Source organism: Dasypus novemcinctus, chromosome 19 (assembly GCF_030445035.2).
Source record: "Dasypus novemcinctus isolate mDasNov1 chromosome 19, mDasNov1.1.hap2, whole genome shotgun sequence".
NCBI classification, from domain to species: Eukaryota; Metazoa; Chordata; class Mammalia; order Cingulata; family Dasypodidae; genus Dasypus; species Dasypus novemcinctus.
In genome coordinates this window covers 12,660,479-12,688,095 of record NC_080691.1, presented here as the reverse complement: position 1 = coordinate 12,688,095, position 27,617 = coordinate 12,660,479, and the positions used below count along the sequence as shown (strand labels likewise).

At 43.4% G+C, this 27,617-nt stretch overlaps 1 long non-coding RNA gene across 1 annotated transcript in view; it reads right to left on the bottom strand.

The window, feature by feature from the left end:
* The window catches only part of LOC131274551 (uncharacterized), a 47,490-nt gene that overhangs the window by 3,255 nt on the left and 16,618 nt on the right, over positions 1 to 27,617 (bottom strand). Inside the window, exon 2 of the long non-coding RNA XR_009181780.1 lies at positions 3,889 to 3,968. This is a non-coding gene — a long non-coding RNA (uncharacterized lncRNA). The remainder of the gene's footprint in view (positions 1 to 3,888; positions 3,969 to 27,617) is intronic.

Here is a 27,617-nt window from a genome sequence, read left to right as displayed (position 1 = left end):
AAAGAAAGGCACCACGTTGCTCCTCGGTGCACCCAGTCGCTAGCTGTTCGCCTTCGGCAGGCTCTGACCTTCATTGCATATAATGGCTAGGGTTTTAACTGGTCCCTGGAGGGTCAGAGCCAACTGTCCAGTCTGTCTCTCTGAAAGTTAAAGTTTCTCAGTGTATTATATTGCTCAGTCGATTAACTGATTTAATATTTTTAAACCATCTCCAGAAAGACGTCACCTAGGGAGCAGGTATAAACACAAGGGGCACCCACGCGGCACCTCCGTTGTCTACTGGGAGTATCGCTGTGATACAGGTGAAACTTCTACTTGGAAGGTGTCAATTGTGAGGGTAACAGAGAAAAGTGGGGTTGGATTTTAATATTTTGAAGGTGGGCTGCTCTCTGTGGCTGCCTATACTGAATAATTTCACCACAACAAAATCAGTGCTTCCTTTTGCGTCCCCGTCCCTTTGGGCAGCACATCTGGTTATCTTGGGACTGCGGGGCTTCCCCTAATTCGTTCATCTTCTTTATAATTGGCCAACATCACCAAGACATTATATTTAATGGCAGCAATTACAAAGCGTTTCCCAGTTAAGCGTGTAACGAATGATGGGGGAACCTTTCTCCAAGATGATCGGGGGCGAGGGTGCGTGCATGTCAGGAAGCCAGCTGTCTGTCCAGCTGCAGCCCACCGCGCCCTCCGTATCCCGACTGTCGGCCATGCAGACCCGCAGACGCTAGCACCTGCTCCCTCCACCGGGCCTGAAGGAATGACAGCTTTGTGGGTAGGGGGTGGTGGCGTGCCGGTCGCTGCTGTGACCGGCACAGACAAGGCACACAATAAATACAGGGTGATGGAATATGATGCAGCAGCAAAAGGAGGACAGTGGCTGTTGACTCAGCCCCAAATGAGTGGACCATGGAAGTGGGACAGTGTGGGGTAAGATAGGCATGGATTGCCTGTGGCCCTGTTCATAATTTTCATATATATTTTTTATTTTTTTATCATTTTTTAATTATTTTGAAACAAGTCCAAATACATCCAAATTTATAGAAAGTTGTATTAGTATAAAAATCAAGTAAATATCCTTCATTCAGAGTCCCTAAATGACCATATTTCCTGTACCATTGTTCTCCCTCTCTAATATCTGTATATATATATGTATTTTTTCCTCTGGAGTAAATTGCAGAAATCATGCCTCATTACTCTCAAATACTTCAGTGTCTAAATTCCTAAGATAAAAGAAAAAGAGAACATTAAACACTCTCTTACATACCATACCACAACCATCAAAATCAGGAAATCAACACTGATGCAATACTCCCATCTAATCCACAGACCCCATTCAAATTTGGCCAAATGTCCCAATAAGGTTTTATAGCAAGAAGCAACAAAACAAACGAATGAACAGAAATCTGTGCTTTTCCCCCTTTCTTGTCTGTTCCAGGATCCAGCCAGAATTATGCTCCTCATTTTGTCACCATGTCTCTGTTGTGTCCATTAGCCTGGGACAGTTTTTTTTTTTTTTTTTTTGTTATTCCTTTATATTTTCTTTTTTTTTGTTGTTAATTTCTTTGTCTTTATTTTATTTAATGTTACATTAAAAAAATATGAGCTCTCCATATACTCCCCATCCCCCTCACCCCACTCCTCCCACAACAACAACCTCCTCCATCATCATGGGACACCCATTGCACTTGGTGAATACATCTCTGAGCACTGCTGCACCACATGGTCAATGGTCCACATTATAGTTTACACTCTCCCCCAGTCCACCCAGTGGGCCATGGGAGGACATACAATGTCCAGTAATTGTTCCTGTAGTACTACCCAGGACAACTCCAAGTCCTGAAAATGCCCCCACATCACATCTCCTCCACCCACTCCCCACCCCCAGCAGCTACCATGGCTACCCTCTTGATCTCAATGCTACATTTACTTCCATTACTAATCACAATAGTTCCAGAACAGAATATCAGTTAAGTTCACTCTAATCTACACTCTATTCCTCCATTCTGTGGACCCTGGGATGTTATGTCCACTCCACCTCTGTATCAAGAGGGGGCTTAGATTCCACTTGGATGATGGATGCTGTTTTCCTGTTTGCAACTGTAGGCACTCTTGGCTCCCTGGTGTGGTGGTTGACCTTCTTCACCTCCCTGTTAGCTGGCTGGGGTAAGTCCAATAAACCAGAAGGTAGGAGTTGCAAGTCTGTTAAGGCTCAGGGCCTGGCTATCACATGGACAGTCCAGAGATTCAGGTCCCCTGAGTATACATTAAACCCCAGCACCAACCACAGGTCTGGTAAAAGTGCCAGGAGGGGCTTGTGAACAAAGATGACATCTGAGTCCAACTCCATCACACTCAGGAGCACAAACTCCAAAGTAGGGCCAACTGACATGGCACCAAAGTCCATCTGCCATGACCATAGAACCTGTGGATCTCTGTAGCCCTCAGAAAAACCAATCCTGGAGTTATATCTACTTTAGGTGTCTCTGGGACTCTGCTGAGGTGTGCATAAGGGTGACCCCTCTAATGACCTCCCAGCTCTTTTTTGGAGACTCATAGCCATATAAATTCATTTGTCCTTTCCATTTCCCCCTTTTATTCAAGGTCAAAAAGCATTTTTAACTCCTGATATTACATGTAGGTTGAGATATTCTACCAGTCTGAGTTGACCCTTTTTTTCAAGGTTGTTCTCCAGCCACATCATGAGCTGGTACTTGGTAGTAATCCCTTGGTGCCAAGGAGGCTCATCTCTGGGAGTCATGTCCCACACTGGCGGGAAGGCAATGCATTTATATGCTGAGTTTTGCTTCAAGACTGGCCACATTTGAGCAACATGGAGGCTCTCAGGTGATAAATCTTAGGCACCCTGCAGCTCTAGGCCTAGTTCTTATTTTAGGCACACAAGCTCACAAGCATAGTCATTAGACTCAAGGGCTCATTGTTGGACCATCCTTCCTTATTGGTCTTAGCCCTTGTACCCAGGGGATTGTTGCTCTTCATGGAACAGTTCTTGAGCCTTTTTTATACTTCGCAACCTTGATGTGTTTTGAAGACTGAGGTCAGGTACTTTGCAGAATACTCCTCCATTTAGGTTTGTCTGATGTCTCTGTAGCCTTAGATCTGGTATATGCATTAGCGGCAAGAACACATATGCGACATGGTATTCTTTTCAGTGCCCTGTTCCTTGAGAAACGTGCTCTTATCTCATCTTGGGTGACATATCTCCTTAGTGGAGAGATTCACCTTTACCACTTGGATAAAAGGGTGCCTGCCACATTTCTCCACTCCATGTTTAATAAGTATGTTTACCTATTAATTAATAATTAACCAAGCAGTATTTGGTGGGGAAATTAAGACTAGGGGAATATCCCCTCAGCATCAAACTTTCACCTGTTCCTCTCAGCACCACTGATGACAGTTCTCACAATCAGTGATTACTGTATTGCTGCCAAATGGTAATTGTTCTGAATCCATCTTTTCAACACTCAATAGGTGGCATCATATCATAAGAGAGCCCTATTGATTTACTTTTTATTTATAGCAGGGTTCCTATTTACTCAACAGGTTATAATCCATAAATTCCATATTAATTTTTTTTTAAATTTATTGAAGTATATACTCATACAAAAACATACATAAACAATAAGTGTACAGTAATAGTTGCAAACCACAAAACAAACGTATATAACATCATACAAGACTCTCACTCTTCACCCTACCACTAATAACTTGTATTGTTGTTAAACCTTTTTTAATAATAATTGAAGATCTTTGTCAAAATATTACTACTAATCAAAGTATTTTCCCCCAAACCAACACATTATCTACATATCATTTATATATGAACATACATAAACAATAAGTATATAGTAAAAGTTGTGAACTTACAAAGCAAACATGTATAGCATCAAACAGGGATCCCACACATCAATCCTCCACCAACATCTTGCATTGTCGTGAGATGATTACTACAAATTATGAAAGAATATTGTCAAAATCTTACTGTAATCATAGTCCTCCTTTTCTTATATTTGGTGTATTTTTCCCCCAATGCACTCTATTTTTATTTTTTAAATATATTTTTTATGACAGAAGTTGTAAACTTATAAAACAATCATGCACATGTGCAGAATTCACAAACGACACCCCTCTATCAACACACCACACTGTGATGGAACATTTGTTACAAATAATATAATATCATCTGATTGTTACCATGTCCATAGTGTACACTTGGCACACATTTTCCATACTGCGCTATTATCAACACAGTGCATTTTTGGCATAGATGCAAGAATACTATATTATTGTTGATAACCACAGTCCATAGGTCACTCCAATTGTATTTTTTCCACTCTTCTCCACATTCCCATCACCCTGCAATAGTGATGTAGATTTGCTCTAGCTAACAAAGGATACTCTTGCATCTGTACCACCAACCACAATTCTCATCCACCTCTTGGTTTATTGTGCTATTCTGTTCCTAGAATATTCTCTAGCATTCTGTTAATTGGCATTTACATACCTAGACCACCATTTTCAGTCACATTCCCATTTATAAACAAGCTGTTACTATGTGTTACCATCTACTCTATACATTTCCACATTTTTACGATAAATCTAAATAAAACTGCTACATACATTCAAAATCAGTAGTCCACCACAGTCCTCCCCTTATCTCCTTTAAGAATCCACCACCTAACAGCAGGTCTTGAAGCTATTTTCCTATAATTTCTTCTAGAAGTTTTATGATTATTACTTTTATTTTTAAGATTTTGATTATTACTTTTATTTTTAAGATTTTATCCATTTTGAGTTAATTTTTTGATAAGGTGTGAGATATGGGTCCTCTTTCCTTCTATTGGCTATGGATATCCAGTTCTTTCAGCACCATTTGTTGAATGGACTGTTCTGCCCGAGCTGTGTGGGTTTGATAGGCAAAAATCACTTGACCATACATGTGAGGGTCTGTTTCTGAACCATCAGTTTGATTCTATTGGTTTCTGTGTCTTTCTTTATGCCAGTACCATGCTGTTTTTATCACTATAGCTAGGTAATATAATTTAAAGTCTAGAGAGGAGAGTTTGCTTTCCCTTTTTAAGATGTTTCTGGCTACTCAGGACCATTTACCCTTCCAAATAAATTTGATAACCATCTTTTCAATTAAAATAAAATGCTGGTGGACATTTATTGGGATTGCATTGAATCTGTATATCAATTTGATAGAATTGACATCTTAATGATATTTAGTCTTCCAATCCATGAGCATGGAATGTTCATCCAGTTATTTAGGACTTTTTAAATTTCTTTTAACATTGAATTGCAGTTTCCTGAGTACAAGTGCTTTACATCATTGGTTAAGTTTATTCCTGACTATTTGAGTTTTATCTGTCATATTTTATTTTCACCACTCTTTTGATACTTTGAGTTACTTTTATTGATACAATCTTCATATCTAGACTTATTCTAGGCCTCTCTCTCTTTTCTTTTCTTTTCAGGCTCTAGCACATCCTTTTGAATTTCCTGAAAATCTGGTCTCGGTTAGAAATTCCCTCAATTTCTGTTTTTCTGTGAATTTTTTAAACTTGCCCTCATTTTTGAAAGACAGTCTCGCTGCATATAAGATTCTTGGCTAGAATCTTTTCTCTTGTAGTATCTTAAATATATCACACCACTGTCTTCTTGCATCATGGTTTCTGGTGAGAAATCACACATAAACTTATTGGGTATCCCTTATATGTTATGCATTGCTTTTCTCTTGCTGTTCTCAGAATTCTTTTTGTCTTTGGCATTCGACATTCTGATTAGTATGTGTCTTTGAGTTGTTCTATTTGGGTTTTTTCGGATGGGAGTATGTTGTGCTTCTTGCACATTGACATCTATGTCCTTCAATAGGGTTGGGAAATTTTCTACCATTATTTCTTCAAATATTCCTTCTGCCCTTTTCCCTTCTCTTTCCTTCTGGGACACTCATGGCATGTATGTTTGTACATCTTTTGCTTCCATTTAGTTCCCTGAAACCTTGTTCAATTTTTTCCGTTCTTCATCTGTATGTTCACATTCAGAGGTCATTTCTTCAAGCTCACCAATCTTTTATTCTGCCTCTTCAAATCTATTACATGATTCCAATGTTTTTAAAATTTCATTTTTTGCACCTTTCATTCTCATACAATCTGCTATTTTTCTATGTATGCTCTCAAACTCTTCTTTGTGCTCTTCCAATGTCTTCTTAATATACTTAATCTCTATAGCCATCTCATTGAATTTACTAAGGAGATTTGTTTGAACATCTATGATTAGTTGTCTCAACTCCTTTATGTTGGCTGGAGGCTTATCTTGTTCCTTTAACTGGGCCATATCTTCCTATTTCTTGGTGTGGGTTGTAATTTTTTGTTGGTGTCTTGGTATCTGACTTACTAGAGTATTTATTCTGGGTGCAGTTTTTCTCTTTAGTTTAGGGTTTCCTGCCATTTCTCTCTTGCTCATTGTGCAGTTGGAACCAAGGATGAAGTTGGTGCTATAAGCAGTGGAGGCTCAAGCTGTCCTCATTACCCCAGGGACCAATGAAGCTTCTCCCAACTTTCTCTTTGTCAGGGGTAGGGACAGAGTCACAGCTGTGTGGAATAATCCAAGTCATGCAGGGCCTGGGCTGTAGTTGCCCAGAGAAACTGATGAAGCTTCACATCTCTTTCTCCCCTGCTTGGGGTGGGAATGGAGCTGCATATGTGGGTAGCAATCTATGCAATGTATGTCCAAGATGCCAACAGTTGCCCAATACACTTCTAATTATTCAGTTGGTGCCAGCCAAATGTACCTGCGGTTACCTGGATAGGCTGGTTCAGGGCCCACTAGCCACCTCCCTGCTAGAGGTGGGGCTGACACCTAGGTTGGGGCTGCAGGCTGATCTGGGTGAAAGAAACTGCTTCCTACCATCACTGTGATTTTCAGTCAGCCTGGCTTCCCCTCATGCTGGGGACAGAATCAAAATGGCAGCTACCAGCCTTTTTCCAACCTGGACAAATTCAAACTTTAGCTGTTCTTAGGGTTATGCTCTAGCCAGCCATATCCACCAATCAGTAACTGAAATCAGTGGCCAACCATCTCCTCCTCTCATTTTTGGGAAATGGAGCTTCCAATTCCAGCCATAGAATAGCTCCTGGGGCAGTTTGTGTTGCCAAAGTGGGATGATTACCGGCCTCCATGGCTTGGCTAGTAATTTCCTGGAGAGGCTGGCCCAGGCCTCCCAGCTTCCTACCTACCAGAAGTGGGGCCAAGGCTTATGCTAAAGCTGCAATCTGATCTGGATGGAAAGAAGCTGGTCCCCACCAGCAATGTGACTTTTAGTCCACCCCACTTCCCCTCGTGCCAGGTGCAGATTTAAGATGGCAGCTCCTGGCCTCTTTCTGACTTGGACAGGTTCAAACTTTAGCTTTTCTCAGGATTATACTTTACCCTGCTGAATTTACTCATCAGTAGCTGAAGTTGGTGCCCAACCATCTCTTCCTTCCCTGTTTTTGTGAAGTGGAGCTTTCAATTTCAGCTGTGGAACACCTCCTAAGGTGGCTTGTGCCTCCAGTGGAGGATGGCACTGGCCTCTGGGGCATGGAGCCTCTGCTTACAAGTCTTCTCTGCAGATGGGCAGTCTCCTTCTTCCATTCCTTCAAGGATGTGTCAGAATGCTCTTCTGATCTCCTAGAGCCCCCAAACAGGTGCTTCACCTCCAGATAGCTCTGGGTGTTTGCTAACTGCCTTGTAGCAGGAGCTGACTCTAGGAGCTCCTTACTCCACCACCATCTTGCTGGTTGTATCTTATTAATTTTGAGGCTCAAGGTGACCTTGCTCTTAACCTGGGAATCATGTTCTTTTGATGGGGCCTTGCCATGGTTTTAGCACTTCCTACTTTTGGCAGAACAAGATGATCAAGGCTCATCTTGTGCTGTGCTTTCCCCCTCCCTGGACCAGCCACTTCTCCAAGGATCCTGGTTCCTTTGGGTGGAGGATGCTACTTAGAAACGATGAACTGGGAGGTGGTGGGTTCACTTAGTGTCAGTGTTTCTAGGTTCTGTAAATTGACAGTGATGAAAAATAAAGGTAATCGTGTGTGTAGATGGACATGGCAATCCATTCACATTATCTTTCTACCTAGCTGAAAATCTACAAGTTAACTGATCTCTCAAATTCCAATTGAACACTTTAAGTTTAGTCTAGGCTTCTTCCTTTCCATTTTTCTCTCTCTTCTCTGATAGAAACCTAGCTTCCATTTTCCTCAATGTATTTGCTCATTTGCCTAATTACCATGTAATAGGCTGACCACACTCCCCCCCCCCACAAAGAAGACACTAATCCCTGAAGCCTGTACATATTCCCTTTATTGGGAAATGGCACTTTGCACTAGTGATCACCTTAAGGATCTTGCGATGGTGAGACCATCCTGGGCTCAGGAACCAAAGTGTTCTTAGTAGAGATAAGGACAGGGAGAAGAGGACAATATGACCTCAAAGCCAAGCCTGGGGTGATGTGCCACAAGCCAAGGAACACTGGCAACCCTAGAGCCCCAGGAGGGAGCATGGGCCTGCCAACACCTCCATTTGGGATTGGTGATACTGATACAGGACATGTGGACTCCAACACAATGAGAGAATAAATATCTGTTCTTCTGAGCCACCATGTTTGTGTTAATTTGTTACAGCAGCTGTGGGAAACTAAGACACATTATGTGTAATCAGTCTCCCAACTGTGCCAACTTCCTTCTTGGCTCCAGCACTGCTCCAAACCCTCGTTAGGCCAGCTGAGTTCTGGCCAGCCCCAAACCCATTTGTTTTGATAGTATACCAACTTCTTCTCCTTCACTCCTCACATCGCCACCCAGCCACTAACCTAAGCAGCAACCAAGGTTTTCCCAGTCTTTGCCTATATCATCTACTTAACAATCCTATTTACAGATGAGAAGATGGAGGCCCAAAGAGTTGCAGTAATTTACCAAGGGTCACATGTCCAGTAAGAGGAAGAGCTGGGGTCAGCCCAGTTCTGTCTGACTCTTGAGTCTAATCAGATATCTAGTGTGTTCACTGCCTTTAGCTAGAATTAATCCTTGATATGTTCATTTCCTTTATCTATAAATCTGCTAAATCAGAATAACACCTCCTAAAGGTTCTGGGAAGATTTAATGAGATGAAATTTAAAATGCAAAATGCATTAAAGATCATCTGGCATTTAAGAGGCCAACATAACTTGTAAGAGGAGACGGTGCCTGCCTAGCCCCTGGCAGAGCTTTCGGGAGGAGAGACGCTGAGCATGAAAGTGCTGCCTGGGTTCTGGGGGCACTGGTTACCTTCTTGATAGCCTCTTCCCTGATTGAGGCAGAGGGGGCAGGCGGATGGGAAGGGAAAGATTTGCAACCTGACCTTGACTCGCCAGCCATAAAAGTCCTTGACATCAGACTCCAGTTCTTTTCTCCCATAATGAGATGATACATGCACAGTGACATGGAGGAGACAGAGAAGAAAAAATGTTCACCAAACAGGAGAGTCATACTCCATGATGCAATATGGACTCAGAATGTATAAATTCTGCAAATATCTTGTGACAAGCTTAACTAAGTAACTAACTTGCTATAATTGGTGGGGAGGGGCTGGTATGGAGAATAGTGACAAGGAGATTGGGAGAATGAATAAAAGCACTCATTTCTAAACTGTAAACACTTCAACTATCCCCCTGTATTAGTCAGGATTCTCTAGGGAAACAGAATCAACAGGAGATAACTGTAAATAGTATGAGATTTTATGAGAGTCTCCCATGTGACCTGGGGATGCACAAGTCCAGGTTCTGCAGGCAGGCTGCAAACCACTGGCTCCAATGAAAGTCCAATGAAGGCTCTTTATGAGTTTCTGGGAGACACTGGCTGTCCAAACATGAGCTGGGAAATTCTCTCTGAATGCTGGAATCACTTCTCCTTTTAAAGCATTCAACTGATTGGATGAAGCGTCACTCATTGCTGATGGCAATCTCCCTGACTGATGTAGATGTAATCAGCCATCTATGCAGTGAAGTCACTGCTGACTGAAGTCCATAAATGCTCTCATATTACAATTGGCCCAGTGCTTGCTTGACCAAACAGCTGGGCACAATTGCCTGGCTGAGTTGACACATTAACCTAACCATCACTCCCCTCAAGTCTTCTAACCTTGTTAATGTTTCCTAAATTTTTTTGTGTACAAGAGCCCCAAAGAATGGCCAAAGGCTGAGCCTTTTCTGTCCCCTGGTGACCCCTGCTGATGAACCCCAACCCCACCAAACCACCACTGGGTCTGAAGGACCCACACCCGTGAAGGCCACAGCGCCACACAATGAACAACCCCAGGAATGTGAAATGACCGACTACAGTTAGACGGTGAGTGAGAGATGCCTGAGAGAAGACCCACTTCTCCAAGATGGCGCCTCCACCACTGCCCATGGCACCATTTTAGGAGTGAAGAAGCAGGGGTGGCAGGAAACTCTCTGCTCTGGGCTTTACCACTAGCGGGTCTGGTGTTCAACGAAGCGCTCTCAATGTAAGCTGGGCCTAGAGGGGTCCCAACACAAAGACACACATAAACAGCTAAATATAAACAAGCAAATGGGTATCGGCAATTAGGATTTCACTTACAAGTTAGGATGTGAACTGTTGTGGGGTAGCTCTACACATAAATGAGCTCATAATAATGTTTTAAGTGTGATCTAAATCAGAGAAATTTGGGGTTCTTTTTGTTGTAACAACCGTTTTTTTCTTAAATATTTTCTTTCTGAAGCTCATACATAACCCGAGTGCATTGCTCTTATACAAATGTAAAAATATCGAATATGATTCTAAAACACCATCCATGATCCTAAAGCTTCCTTTCATCCACCCACAGTCCAAGCTGCCTTTCCTAATTTCCCAGAGGTAACTCCCATCAAGGCGTCCACGTGCCTTGAGGGTTTGACCATGGCACAGCTTAAGGGACACCGCTCACACAAGCCAGTGGTTCTCAGAGATGCTCTGGACCAGCAGCAGCAGTAGCTGGGAGCTTGTCAGAGACGCCCCACCCTGAGCCGAGTCCAGCCACCCGTCTTCTGACACGTCTCCATGTGGCCTGATGAATGCCAAGGCCAGAGACCCACAGGCGTGGGCTAATCACCATCATTCTCCTCCGGTTGGTGGGTATCGTTTTAAATAATGGGAAAACAGCCTCCCAGCGTACACAAAAGCCTTCACTTGATTTTGCAAACTACAGTGAGTAACTTCTTAGAGAAGTGGTTAATGCTAAACAGATGACTATTTCCCCCTTTTTGCCTGGTGCCCGGGTCTCCATGTGTGCATGAGGCATGGACTAGCCCTCTCTGGTGGACATGTGGATTGTTGCCAATTGCTGTTGCCGAGACTCCCGTAAGAAGCCCCTTAGAGGTGCACACCTGTGAAAATTACAGGCACTGTTTACCGCTGACACACCTCTTGGATTCACCTCCCACCTTTCTCCACCACAGTCCTGAATTCTCACCACCTCTCACCCAGACAAGGGGCACATTCTTCTAAGTAAGCTTCTTGCCTCCTGCCTCTGCTCCTCAGTCCATTCTTGCCACCAGAGCCTGTCCTAAAACCGAGGCGTGATCATGCCCTGCTCTGCTCAGAAGTCTTCAGTGTTTCCCCACTGCCTGCCAAGTCGAGGCCTCCCTGTTCTTGTGGCAGTCCAGGCCCTGCATTCTGGCTCCCTGGCTCTCTTTCCATAGTGTCTCTCAATACTTCACTCCCACCCTCCAAACACCACGTCATTTTCAACCAACTGCAGCAGACGACCCCTTGTTCTTTGAGCAGCTGTCCATTGGCCTTATTGTGATCCACCCTCCACCCCTTGCCTTACAGTGTCATCTCCTCCTTGTGTGCCTTCCTTCCCCAACCCTGCCCCAAATCTGTCTTTTCAGATCCTCCCCACACTTTAAGTCCCAACCTCTGAGTCCTGGAATGGGATTTGTCAAACTCTGCATTCACCTGGCAGGTATTCACTGAGTGCTGACCATGTGTTGGGCACAGTGTCGGCCACTGGGCATTCAGGCTAGACCCCACCAGCCTGGGCTTGTTCTTCCTCAAGAGGACACCAAGGCCCACCTCCTCCTCGGCAGCTCCCAGCCTCGGTGCTTGTCTCCCCTCTTGGCTCTGACTCTTATCACCTACCACCTAGAGTCTGGCACTTGCCTCCTATCTGGTCTGCCAGTATCTACCTGGGCCCCTGATTCCCTATGCTGTAGCCAGAAAGGATTTTGTAACCCCCCTTATGCTTACATGACTTCGCTCCCATAAGCCCTTATTCACAGCCCATTTCCTAGCATGGCCTCAAGGCTCTGCTTTGCCTCCCCCCTACCTACACATGCAGCCTTCCACCCCACCATTCCTGCCCTTCCACCCAACATTGCAGCCACACGAAACTTACACGCAGTCCTCGAAATACAACGTTTTTGCATGCTGATCCCTCTGCTTACAAAGTTGTCCCAGCTTCTCCCCTGGGCTAAGCCTGGCTAACTCCTCAAGTTTTCGCTTGGTCCTCATTTCTTCTAGGAAACGCCTGGATGGTTCCCCACCTTGCCTTCTCAGGGTCTCATTCTGTGCTCCTGGAGCAACCCATGCAAATAGGTACCATGATTCTTGGGGCCACTAAAGAAACCATCTCTACCTGCCTCTTTTCCATGAGAATATGAGCTCCTTCAGAGCATCAAATATGCATCAGTGTTTCCTATGCTCAGAATAATCCAGATGCACAGTGGGAGCGCCATCAGTGATGCAGGAACAAATGAGTGATGCGTCCTTCTCACTCTTGTCTCTAATCTTCATGAAACTAGGGTCTGTTGTCCTCGTTAAAGCGGGCCTCATCCTGAAAATCTGCTGCTATCATCACTGTGAACTCTAGGACACCTTTCTACAACCCACTGTATGCAGTAGGTGCTTGAACAATTTTGGATGAGTGAAGAGTGAACAAGCAATTGAGTGATAGAGTACTTGAAGAATGTCTGTAAACCAGAGACTGATTTTCTCACTAGGATGATGGCTGTAATGAAAATCTTTTGAAACTGTTGACCCATAAAGCTTGAGATCATCAGTGTTCAACGAATGCTTGCTGGATGAATGCATGGGTAGATGGATGGACGGAACTGTCTGTCTGAGTTTATGATCTCCAAGAAGCCAGACCTGTTGTCTTAACTAGGCTGGCTTCCACAAGGAAAATCTGCAGTCCTCATTACGAGCCCTGGAGCGCCTTTCCACTGCCCCACCGTTTACAGTCAGTGCTCAGTCAGTGCTTTATTACATGATCCAGGGAAAGAGGAAACTGAAGCATGCTGTGATTCTTGGTAATGCAGGCACTGTTTGCCTGAACCATGCATCAGCTCACACCTTAGCAATAGCCCCACATGGCCATCGCTGAGAACGAGCATAACAGCGACAGGAGACCAGAACCTCCCAGAGCACAGGTTTCTTTCCCCCATTTTATAGAGGGAAAACGGACACTCAGATGGGCAAAGAGATGTTCTCTGAGGTTAGGCAGGGAGTTCGTCATAAAGTCAGGTCTCTTCCAACATCAGATGCCTTCTCACTTAAGTCCTAGTAAGTGTTTCTATCATTTTAGTTGGTTTCTTCATATAGCTTGATGTCTGTGTACCATTCACTTAACCAACATTGATTAAGTATGAAGTCTGTGCTCTATGCTAAGAATACCCAGATAAATAAGACATAATTCCTACTCTATTCTTCAAATGGCTGGTTCTAATTTTAGCATTGCTGCCAGCATTATATATTTAAAATTTGTCTAAGATTTACAGTTAAAATAGTATCAATCAGAATACACCAGTTATGAAAACATAGCTGATTCAAAATCAATCTGAAGTGTAACTAGATTTTGGATTGATTGCTTTCCCTTGGATTTGAATGATTGTTGATCATTCTAAATCATATTTCATCTAAAATGATGCTTAATTTCTAGCATTTGGGAAAAAAAATGCCCACTTTTTCCCTTGACTAGAATTTTCCTCTAATTATTGAATTTAAAAGGACAGTTTCAAAGCCATCAAGAGGGATACAACAATATATCCTGAGTTGCCCCATAACTAATCATGAAAAATACTCCCAGGCATAGCTCTTTCATATTGTGTGGTGCAGACTTCTTTAAGTTGGAATTTAACCAATTTAGCTAGGGGTCTGGAAATTGGGTTAAGTTATTATCTGTGGCCATCACAGGATATAAAGGTCGAATGACTGCTCTCCCTCCCTAGAGCAAAGAGTTGCCTTGTGTGCAAGACCTGAGGCTGTCACAGCCTTCCAGATCAACAGCATGAGAGCTCCTGCCAGATAATGCCCATACTTCAATCAACAAGCACTATCAACAACATTTCCATTACTATCTTCCCACATTGCTCTTCTTTCTAACTGTGGATCTACCTGAGTCCACAACAGAAAAGAGGCTTATTTAAAAAATATCCATCCAACATAAGATTCTGACTCTTAACTGAACTTGTTCACAAAACTATACTTTGTTCTCCCTTGAGTCCACTTTGGTCTGGAGACAGCCATACCCTTCAAAAAGCCGTTCTGACTAACGCAGCTTTTGGCTCTAACTAGGTAGCGAATGTGGGTGAAGTCCGTTTTACTCTCAATGGGCATTCTGACATGATGAAAGAGTGGGTAATAATTTCTCCTTTCATGTTGAATCAATAGTAATAAGTGGATGTCAGTTCTTAGCACCTGCAGACTCTGCTTTGTTATCATCTTTGATATCTGGTAACCTTTCCCATGGTGTCTACATGCTAAATTTCTCCACAAAAAAGACTCCCTACTTCATTAACACGGCAGAACCTTCTTTCCCGATTGGTTTTAAGAAAGCTTTGTGAGCAAACAAGTACTCAAGGTGTCTACATCACTGAAGATTATCCCCAGCAGCCAGCCTCACAGTCAAGTGTCTTGCTTTGCATCTTGTAGTGTTTAATTTAAAGTGACAGGTCATTTGGAAGATGTGGGTGGAGGAGAAGGAGCACACACTGGCCTCTACTTCATTGCAGCCAAGGATTTAGGCACAAAATAGTTTCATCACAGTTTACTAATCTTTATCTCTGCCATTTTGACCTTGTCAGCCAGAGAGGACATGCACCATTGTGACCTCAAGTCTGACAGGGATTCAGCTAATGACTTAGTTTCCCATCCGCTAAAACAAATGTCATACAGCGGGGTGACTGAACAATGTGAATTCATTGGCTCATGATTTCAGAGGCTAGAAAGCTGACTTCCTCCTGGGGCTGGTTCCTTCTGGATGGCCAGTGGTCTTTGGGGTTCCTTGGCTTTTCAGTCAAATGACAAGGCACATGGCCGCATCTTCCCGTCTCTCCTCTGGGTTCCACTGCCTTCCAGCTTCTGGCTGCTCTCCGTGGCTTGCTTCCACGTCCTATTTCCTTTGCTTTTTAGGACTTCGGGCACATTGGATCAAGGCCCCCTGTCATTCGGTTTGGGCACACCTTAACACTCAACAGCCTCCAAGGTGCCATTTACAAACGGGGTCACACCCAGGGGTTGGGACCTGAATTGCCTTTTGTGGAGGACATAATTCAGTCCCCAACAGTCACTGGGTAGATGAATGGGAAGAAGAAATTAACGACAAAACTGAAATTAAAACTGTCTTCTCATTGCTGATTACAAGAGAGTTACACATATCCTACAGACACCCATGAATTCCAGGGAAAAATTAAAGGGGTAGCTGAATTCCAGCAATGTCTAGGAGTCGCAGATTACTCCTGTTGCACAAACAGGGCCCTCACCACAGTCCCTTGGTCCTGCGCTCAGGGGAATTTCACACTGACTCCCTGCAGGCCAGAAGGCACTAAGGAGTGGCCTTTCATTGAACCTGGAAGGAGACCTGATGGTAGTCACGGCCTCCTCAGTGGGAACATCTTGTGCCCTACCTTGACTGAGGTCTACATGGACCCAGGGAATTGTCGGGTATAAACACAGCAGTTCAGCATCACTGGAGAAATGCGTTTGCTTAGCCAGGCTTCTCAGTGGCAATGTGGAGACACGCCAGCGTGTTAGTGTTTATTCCGAGAGCGTGTGACAGTTTCCTACATGCTTAATTTAAAGGGGATGTTTCATCCCACATTAATCCTGAGAAAAGCCACCCTAATAGATTTGATTTTTACTACAAAGCAGCCATCCTGTGGCCAAAGTGAATTTTAAATCATTACAGAAGTCAACCCACCCATTTCACAACAACAGAAAAAGGCAAAGGCATATTATATAGATTCTGTAAATATTCTTATGGGTTTGCAAACTTTATAGCCCTTGAAGTTTGGTTGCAGACCTGTAGTTTCATGTTGCAATGAATAAAAAACTGTGTACCACTGTGATTCGCTCACAATAGGTCTGCCGGACGGGGAGGCAGTGTATAACTTAAATAAAGGACAGAGAGAGACACAAGAAAGGAGATAAAGATGGGACCAGGGGACTCACTGCTTCTGGAACTGAGAGCCCCAACCCTAGTTTCCTCATTGTATTTATTTGGAAACTAATGAGCAGCTGTTTGGTATCAGAACTGCAACATCATCCACAATAACAGGAAGTAACTGCAACATCTCCAATAACAGGAAGCAAATACAACATTTACAATAACAGGAAGCAACATGCAACATCTACAAAAGGTAACATTTACAATAATAGGAAGTGATTGCAACATCATCTATAATAACAGGAAGCAACAAATAGGTAAGCCAGATTCCTACAACAGTACAGTAAGTGGTTACATTTGCAGAAACTACAAACATATGCCTACAGCAAATAAGACAACTAAATTCCCTAATGCAAGGCAAATGGGTACTAGTAACCTGGTTTTATGTTTCCAGCACAAGCATATCACAACACATTTTTTTCTCAAAATTACAGAGAAGCGAACTTGATGGCCTCCAAAAATCTGAAGAAGAAAATTCCAAGAGTGGTGATGGAGGCCCCGAGGTCCAACGTGCAGCTGAACAATGAGAATGACATAGTTTCTTGAGTTAAGTGAAAAAAATATTACTCCTACATTCACTTATTATTTTATGTAATATGTATGTTTAAATATGCATGGAACTAAAATTATATAAATAGATATTTGACTATTTTACCTAGATATCCCATGGTTCAAATATTGAAGTTGGCAAGAAATTTGCTAGACTTTCCTTTGGAAAAATGGGGCTAGTTGCCTGATATTTGGGGCATGGGGGTTTTCTTAAAACCCACATGCACCTCTTAGAATGTGTCAAGCATTTCTGGGCTGGGGAAGCGTGGGTCTAGATCTGAATTTGCAAACAAGGGAATTAGGTTGAGCGCAGCTCACTGATAAGCCTCCTCTGATCTGCTTAGTGTTTTAAAAGTTTGAATGAGTTGCCATCTTTGAAAAAACAAAATATTTTATATTACCAAGAGGATATCTGCACTTTCTTCAGAGAAACAAATACACCCCTTGCAATATTTGGGACATATTTATACTACAGAAAAATGCCTGCTGTTTATCTGAAATTCACATTCATTTGGTGTCTTGTATTTCACCTGGCAACTAAAATACATGTTCTGTGACCCTGTCAAGAAACATGTCACTTCACACTCTATACCTACCGTCTGAAAAATTTTCTAGCTTTTTTTGTGACTGAAGAAACATTTGATTTAACCATACTCCTTGATTGGGAGGGCACTGTTTCATTCAAGGGCACTCAACTTGTTATTTCATTTTTTTTCTGTATATCTATGTTCCAGTTAACTATGGCTCCTTAACACATGACTTCATTACTTAGCAGTGTAAGACAACCATGATTTTACAGGTCAGGAATTGTGGGTGAACTCAGCTCAGCAGTTTTAGATCATGAGCTGGAGCTGCAGTCATCAGGAGGCTCACCTGGACTGGAAGGCTAACACATCCACACGGGCTGCAGCTAAGCTGGGACCAACCCAAGCTCAGCTGGGCTGTCACCTAAGATCTTACACATGGCCTCCTCAGACTAGTCAGATGCTTACATAGCAGCTGGCTTCTCCCGGGGCGAGCATCCCAAGAGAACCTTGTGGATGCTGTAGGACCTTTTATTATTCTCTAGGTTTTGGAAGCACATAGGGTCACTTCTCTGCCTTCATTTAATGATTGAACCTGTCACAAAACCACTCAGGTTCAAAGAAAGGGAATATTGACCCCACATCTCCATAGGAAGAAGTTCAATGAATTTGGGGCTATTGTCTTAAAACCACACAACCTCTTATCCTCAAGCTCATTTTCTTTCTTTCCATGGGTATTACTCTAACATCTTTGAAGTTTGTTATTAAAAACTTATTTATCATTTAAAAATATGTAGTGATTTTCTTAAATCTTTTCCATCTAAATGGATGGTATTGAGCTCTAGCTCTTGCTGTTTTTTTTTTGTTGTTGTTGTTGTTGTTGCTGTTTTGTTTTTAACATTTTCCACTTGCTATGATTTGGTGACCTATCCGTGTTTACATGGATGCCTATGCAATTCTATGACTATTTCTTCTTAAACCCAACTGAAACACAAATTATCTGGAAGGCCACCATCCAAAAATATTTTCTGATCCCTGGGTAAATGAGACAAAGGGGTGGAACAAAATAATAACCCTGAGTCCAAAGGCAGGGCCGGATCTTCACTTTGGCTCATGCAGTTATCAGTTTTCTGTTGTTTGTTACAGAGGTGAAGATCTTCACAGTTCTTCTTTCTTCCCATCTGCACAGGATGCTTTTGAACTGAACACACCCTGTCTTCCTAATTGTAAATAGCCTTTCTGTCGAAGGAAATACCTGAGTTCATTCTGTGTTCTTCAAGAATGGCTTTTCCTCTGTCACTGTGGGGAAATTGAGGGTCTCACCCCTGAGGTACTGGGGCATTATATCTTCATCTTCATCATTCTCCTTATCACTGTCTACCTGGGACTACTATCATCAGTTCTGTACAAGCCGTGTCCTCCCTTCCAGATGATGAGAATATCAGGACAAAGACTGTAGATGCTACAAATGATGCTACTCCCTAACAGAGAACTTGACAAAGGTAGCTTAGGCAGTATTTTCTAATAACTAGATGTAGCTTCATTACACAGGGACTGTAGAACAACTTATTCAGTTCCTATTACCAAAATTAGCTTGGTCTCACCTTCATGATTACCAAGTCTTTCAAATGATATAATTGTTAACACTCATACTCATATGTGCCAGAGGAGATGTATATGCTTAAAAATATATGTGATCATTGAAATAATCAAGGCTATGGCTCAGATGGAGTTGAAATCCAAGAAATGTGGTATTTTTTTTTTCTATAATGGGATTAACAAATGAAAAATAGGATAATACCAAGAGTAAACTCTGAAAATAGTAACATGACTGAGCCCTCAAAGCAGTTTGCCTTACAACTGAGAACAACTCTTTTATCTGTGGCTGAGAATACAAAAGTAGGACAAGCTATTGGAGATCAATTTTAAATCACCTGTGCTATTAGAAAGACATTTTCTGTGACTTCTTTTAAAATGGGTATATATGAGTTTCTGCTACGGCTCATTAACAGAGAGAGTGAGAAGGCCGCATGCATTTTAATACTCCCTCTCCAGAGTCATCCATGATGCAAACATTAACATTTAGGCCAATTATGAACAAATAAAGCTACTGCTTTTAAGAAGATAAAAATGAGTTAAGACTTTTAAAGATAAAACAGTTTGAATGATGCGTCTTACTCATTAGTAAGATGTGTCTTTCTCTTTCTGGACAAATTTTTCTGTGTGCAATGGAATTCTTTCTTAGGGAGGTGGAGGGGCAGGGCTAGCAATAACAGGTGACACATCCGGTCCTCACAGCAGCCTGATGATGTCTTGCCATTTTACAAACACAATTTAGGCTAAGAACCCTCAGGGAACATTTTTGTTAACAGTATAAGAAACAAAGATTAGTTTAGTTTTCACGTAAAGGAAGAAAATATTAATTAATGTAACCTGGCAGCCTACCGCCTCAGTCTCCCACTCCCGGATTAAGCAGGAACAAAGGAAACCAGCTTAAGCCAGTCCTACAGGCAACAAAAAAAGATGCCCAAGAAAGAGCTAAGTCAACACCAATTCAGCACTAAATTCCATTCCTTATTTGGCAAAGGGGAGCAGGTAGAAACTAAAATGGTTGGAGTGTGATGGCGGAAGCGGTTAGTCACAAACTTTTCCCTGGGCAAGTTAGATCTTCTTGGAGAGGCTGTAGCCTCTGAAGTCTCCAATCTATGGAGAACAGAGGAAGGGCTTGCCGCCAGGCTTAGGGGTATAATTTGTGTCATTTTCCTTGTTCGTGCCAGCCCTGTTTTCCGGCTGTGCACCCTTTTTGCAAGATTGAGAATAAATTCTTTTCTTCTCCACAATTGGGTGGGCCTTATTTTCTTCTAGAAGATTTATTTCTTACAACAGGAAATAAGCACAGTTTCTATTTTTAGTTAAAATACAGACACAAAATAGAATAAAACCCTTCCACATTCTAACTTTGAGGTCGTGGTCAAGATTGTGGTGCCTACTCCCGTTAGCCCCCCACCCCTACCCTCCCGTGGGAAGACTAACTCAGTTTCTATTTGCAGCTGAGCCACACGTGAGCTGCTCTCCTTGTCTGGCCTGCTGTGCACAAATGACCTTGGGAAGCCTTTTCCCCTCCCTGGGCCTCAGTTGTTCAGTCTAAAGCAAATATACTAGATAAGGTGATCACTTCTCTTTGACTTGAAGAAAAAGTTCACAATCCAGCAGACTGGTGGGCCAAATTTGGCTTGTGACTCCTTTTCTTTTACTTTTTTAAAATTTAGTTTTGGTTTTAATACCTCTAATATGTAGTGTCAGGACTAACTAAAAACATTTTGTACCAAAGTGGAGAACCCTCATCTGTGGTGATTTTTTAAAAAATTAAAGTTAATAGATCACAAGGAATGTTACATTAAAAAACATGAAAAAAACAAAAAACATAAGAGGTTCCCATTTAACCCACTCCCCACCTCTACCACATCATTTTTGTAAATTGTATTTTTTTGAAGATACATCACAAAAAAAAGTTTCCTTTATACCCCCCACCCCCCCACACCCCTCTCCTCCCACACCAACAGCCTCTTTCATCATTGTGGCACGCGCATTGCACTCGGCAAAATTTCTTTTCTTTTACCATGTTTTAGACATTTTGAGCCAATATTTTAACATTGGGGGACACAAATCTACGTATTTCTATTCTTTCTTGTAAAACAGGAAGATCTGTCAATACAGAATCTAACTTCCTGCACGGCAAGCCGTGTGGGAGCTTCATGGCAGCTCCCCCTTTACGACACGCTGAGCTGCCCTCATGGCTGCCACGGTCCCCACTGTTCCCTTTGGTCTCCCTGAAGTAAGGCCCAGTGTTAAGTTGTCATTTATTGTTGTGCTTGGACTCTTGACTTTTACAAACAGAAAGGAGATAGAACTATGTCCTATATCCACATTGCTATCAAATTCAGAAGACAAAATACAGCCTGGGATGGCTGCTAATTTTAAGGAAAGTGACCCCTGAAGATATCTGAGTTCCCCACCCATGCCCCAGAGTTCCTTGTCTCTAAGTTAAAATTCCCCCATGGTACTATTTCCCTGAGTCTCTTTATCTTTCTCCTTTGTCATTATTTTTCTAATCTAAATTTGTTCTCCTCACTCAATTGCAGTTAAATATGCATAAACATTTACTGAGAGCTGGAGAATGGAGAGGGGCAGAAAGGAGATTAAAGCATGCTTGCTTTTCCCATAACATTTAGATTCCATCTTGGAAGACAAATTAAAATATAATCATACAGCACTCCATAATGATATTGGCAAGCCATTTACTGTCTACACATTATTCGCTAAGTCCTGACACAGGAGACTTGATACAGTCTCACTTCGTTCTCACAGCAATCCTGAGAAGTATCTCATTTCCCTTTTACGGGTGGGGAAACTGAGGCTCAGCAACTTGTCCCGGTTTACCTGGCCAGTGCTTGGCTGGTAGAGGATATGAACCCATTTTGTCATGTTCTCAAGTTCTTAAATGCCGTGTGGGTGCTTTGCAGACAAGCACCTGCTGGGCATCAACAACCACTTCCCAGGGGCGCTCCAGCTTCTTCACTCTGATCTATCAATGTTCTCTTCCTTGCACAATCTTTTATTCTTTCCTCCTTGATTGGAAGCAAGTACAGACACTTGACTTAATTGCATTTTCGTCACATGGCACAAAATCATCGCTGGGTAGTGTGTGTCTGTTATTGGCTTTATTTCATTTCTCTCATTCCCTTCTCCTTCATAGGCTCCCCTCCCACTGGGTTTGCTACAAGTCCTTGACTATGACACAGACTTGCAAAAAAGGTAGGGATGTTTTGTGTGCTTTCTAAATTCATATAACTAGTACTGATCCATAAAGTTCCTGCTAATTCTTAGATTCTTCTTATCATTTTGCTTGGGCAGCCAGACTGGTGTTGGTTTTCCTGACTGCATCAGCACAAAGTAAAGATCCTAGGGAAAATGGCATGGAAGCATTAATCCAGCTTCTCTAAACTACTGACTGTGAAATCCTGGAGTAAAAATGCATATTCCCTGGTATGTATGTTGGGAGATTGAAGCTATAGTGACACCACACCATCTAGAGTTGCCAGATATAGCAAATAAAAGTATAGGGTGTCCAGTTAAATTTGAATTGCAAATAAATGACAGATATTTATTTGGAATAAGTGTGTCCCATGCAATACTGGAGACATACTAAGCAAATATTCATTATTTTTCTGGCATTCAAATTTAAATGGGTGCTCCTACATTTTGTCTGACAATTCCATACTCTCCTCCATAAATAAAGCCATGTGCTGTGACCTGACGGCAAGTGTAGCAGGGAGTATTCACTGTGGGATGCAGCAGTGCAGATCAAAGTCTACTCGAAAGGATGAGCTTGGAAGCTGAAGAACGGGCAGGGCTTTTGTTGTCTCACATGGGACGCTCATCCATGCAAATTACATTTGGGAGGGAAACCAAGAAACGGGATTATGAAGCTGGTTTTAGCACAAGGAAATTGTTCGCTGCCTGGGGAAATGAATCGGGCCTTGAAAGCTTGTAAGTATAATACCGTTAACTCAGAGGATAAAAAAGTATGTAATTCGACGATGAAACCAAACACAAATGCCCTCCCTCAGCTTCCCAATTGCCACTTTTCCCCCTACCGGTTCGTCATTTTTATTGTGATTGCCATAGTTAATGGAAAGAGAAACTAACCTCTATTTATAATGTGAAATTATTTGCATAGATCGGGTTTTTTAATCACTGTATTATTCCCCCTTAGCAGGAGTTGGTGTTCTAACATCTGTGTATGAATTTTTTAAAGATAATCTGATTTATATGCACTCTATTTGTTCATGAAAAAAAAATTTCTTCTTCTAAAAAAACTCACAGTATATTAGATACAGATTCTATTCTAATGCTTACTAGTCTTTTGCATAAATGTCATCTTTTTTTCCCCAAAAGGCAATCTAATTTTTTCTATAGAAGACTAGAGAAGACAGCCAATTTTTGTTCCCAATAATGGAACTTAGATATCAACGTGGGATGGAATGATGTGAGGCAGGACATTGAACAGTGGGGACCCATCTCACCCCGGAGATGCCACGGTGTGCTCAGATGAAAGATGGCATATGCTGGGAGAACAAAGAAACAGGGCACATCAAGTCCTTAAAAGTGTTCCCCAATGCAGAATCCTGACTCCAGAACACAATGGCACAGGCGCACTTTCTCCTCATCATCCTCTGGATATAATTCAAGAAACAACAATGAAGACGATGAAAGCTAGAAGGAAGAAGGTGCCGTGGCAACAGCTGTCAAGACTTGAAGAGGGACAAGATGGTGAGTTCTCTGGATTTTATTTTTATTTCTCATATGTTTTCCAGTCTAGTGTCCGGAATGCTGCGTGGAGCCAGCAGCAGGCATGGGCAGAAATGCCCCGCGCACTGCCCACTCTGTCTGACCATAGACCTGGGAGGGAGCAGCTGAGGGAGACAGACAGCAGCCCTGCCTCGGGCTCTGGACTCGGAGCGCGGGCTGATGATGGGCCTGCAGCAGAGTTTCAGAGCTCCACCAGGAACTGAATCCTTGGACACCCAGGCCCCGGGGGGCTGACCACCCATGGGTCAGCGAGGCCCGAGCAGGCCGGGCAGCCCCCGTGCGATTACCAGCTGCACAGAGACCAAGGCCCAGGAGCACTTCCGTTCCACACCTGCAGAAGGTGGTCCAGTGCCACTGGGGCTCAGGGATGCACCTTCCATCCCTGCAGGTGACAGCAGCTCCAGGAGGTCAAGGTAGGATAGAGGGGAATGGCCAGGACTCAGAAGCCTCCACTGCCACGGAGCCCACACCTGGAGGCCAGAAACTGCATGCTTAGCCTAGGCAGGACAACTACCTGCTAAAATAACAGGTTCAAATAGGACCCAGAGTCTCCTAATATAATAATCACAAATTATGGGATGTAGTTGAAAAGCCATCATCCTAAACACCAGGAAAACCACAGTTTGAATGAGAACAGATAAGTCATACCACAGATACCGAGATGATTCACATGCTGGGATTATCTGATAAGAATTTTAAAGCAGCAGTAATAAAAAAACTTTAAAAGATACTAAAAATTATCTTGAAATAAATGAAAAAAAAAAAGAAACTCAGCAAAGAAATAGAAATTACCAAAACGGAATATAAATATAAATATATTTTTATATAAATATATATATCTATGAATATAAATATAAAACATAGAACTGAAAAAACACACTAGATGGACACTGTTGTATGGAGATGACAGAGAAAGAGATCAATGAGCTTGTGGACAAATCAAGAGAACTGACTCAATCTAAGAGACAAAGAAAATAAGATTGAAAAGAATGACCAGACCCTCATGCATCTGTGGGACAACCACGAAAGATGGACATTTGATTCGCTGGAATCCCAGAAGGAAAGGAAAAGAGTGTGAAAAGTTACCTGAAGAAATGATGGCTGAAAAATCTACATATTCAAGAAGCTGAGAAAACCCCAAAAAGGATAAATTCAAGGGAATCCAAATGAAGACACACCATGATTAAACAGATTTAAAAAAATATTGAAAACAACTAGAGAAAGGAAGCTGGGGGGGCCTGTGCCAGCTCTTGGGGAAACTACAGGCCACGCTGCAGAGGCCAGTGCCCCTCCTAGTTTGGTGGCACAAGCCCCCTCAGGAGCTGTTCTGTGGCTGGGGTTCGAAACTCCATTTCCCAAAAACATGGGAGAACGAGCCAGTTGACCACCAACTTCAGCTACCAATTGGTGACTTCGGCTGGTTAAGTATAACCTCGGGAACAGTTGAAGTTGGAACCTGTCCAAGTTAGGAAGAGGCCAGTAGCTGCCATGTTGACTCTGTTCCCCCCATAAGAGGAAGCTGGGGTGACAGAGAATCACACGGACCATCAGGACTGGCTTCTTTCCATCCAGATGGGCCTGCAGCCTTAGGCCAGGCTTCAGCCCCACCTCTAGCAGGGAGGAGGCTGGCGGGCCCTGCACCAGCCTCTCCAGGTAACTGCAGGTACTTGTGGCTGACACAGCCTGAACAGTCAGACACCTGGATCTCCATCCCTGCTCCCAGATAAGATACGAGAGGAGCTACATTTCCTCAGCCTCTCAGGGCAACTGTAGGCACTTTCAGTCCACACAAACTGGTTTGCTGAGCGCCTTCTATTCCATCTCCACCCTACAACCCCATGGGATAGGAGGGGGCTGGGGTTTCTTCAGCCCCTCTGGGAAACTGCAGGCACTGTTGGCACACACAGGCTGGATACTCAGGCACTGATAGCTCCATCCCCACCTCCCTGTAGGATAAGAGGGGACTGGTGTTTCCTCAGTCTCTCTGGGTAACTACAAGTGCTTTCAGCCCACACAGACTGAAGAGTTGGACACCTATAGCTCCATCCCTGCCCCCGAGTAAGGTAGAAAGGGAGTTGTGTTTCCTCAGCCTCTCTGGGCAACAGAAGGCACTTTTGGCCTTCACAGTCTGGACCAGTGGTTACCCGTGGATCCACCTCCACCACCCAATGGGAGAGGAGGGGCTGGTGTTTCCTCAGCCTCTCTGGACAATGGCAGGCACTTTCAGCCCACACAAATTAGACTGTTGGGCATTCCAGAGGGTCAATTCCCACTGCTGGCAGGGAAGGAGGTGAGTGCAGTGCTACACCAGTCTACCTGGTCAACTGCGGTCATTTGGACCCACATGGCATAAACTGCTGCTCACACCTGCAGCCCCATCCCTGCCCTAGGTAAGGAAGGAAGGGGTGTGAAGCTTCATCGTGTAGTTTTCTCTCCAGGTAACTACAAACAGTCTTAGCCTGCATGACTTGGATATTTCCACACAGCTGTGACTCTGTCCTACCCCTGGCAAAGGAGACAGTTGGAAGAAGCTTCATTGGTCCCTGGGGCAATGGGAGCAGCTTAAGCCTCCACAGCCTACAGCACCAACTACATCCTTGTCTCCTACTAAACAACCAACAATAGAGAAAGGGCAGGAAGCCATAAACTAAAGAGAAAAACTGCACCCAGAAAAAATACTCTAGTAAGCCAGATGCCAAGACACCAACAAAAAAAAACTGTAATCCACACCAAGAAACAGGAAGCTATCGCCCAGTTAAAGGAAAAAGATAAGCCTCCAGATGACATAAAGGAGTTGAGAAAACTAATCAAAGATGATCAAACAAATCATCTTAATAAATTCAACAAGATGGCTAAAGAGATTAAGGATATTAAGACGACACTGGATGAGCATGAAGAAACATTTGAAGCATACATAGAAAAATAGCAGATCTTATGGGAATGAAAGGCACAAGAGATGAAATTAAAAGTTCACTGGAGTCATATAAGAGCAGAGCTGAGGAGGCAGAGGGAAGGACTGAGGAGCTTGAAGACATGGGCTCCAAAAGCAAACATACAAAAAACAGATGTAGAAAAGAATGGAAAAAATTGAAGAACTAAATGACAGCAAGAGATGTGCAAACATACACGTCATGGGTGTCCCAGAAGAAGAAGAGAAGGGAAAAGGGGCAGAAGGAGTATTTGAAGAAATAATGGTAGAAAACTTCCCCACCCTATTGAAGGACAGAGGGTGCAGGCCAGTGCGGAGCAGGGCCTGTACCGCTGCTCTCGCCTGCAGGCTGTGGCCTCCTGTCTGGAGCGCCTGGAAGGAGAAGGAATACACAAGGTGGAGAACTGGGGAGGTGGGGCAAACCTGGCCATCAGAGGACCCCAGCCTTGCTGGGTGGACCTTCTCAGGGGCCACGATCCCTTCCCCAGAGTGAGGCCACTGGTGCCCAAGGACCCCTTCAGGGCTCTGCTGCTTCCAATGCCCCGGCCACACTCTCCAGGGCCTGGGGCTGTCAGCAGCACAGCAGGGACGGTCTGGCCTCCTCCCTTGGACTGTCTGTAGACATCAGGTGCTGGGAGGAGAGGAGAGCCTACTTCCAATCTTCCCGCACTAGGAGCCAGCCTCCCTTCCTGCGCTGTCCCCTTGCGGGGTGGGGGGAGTGGGGCCCAGGTGATGGGTATGGCAGGGCCTCTG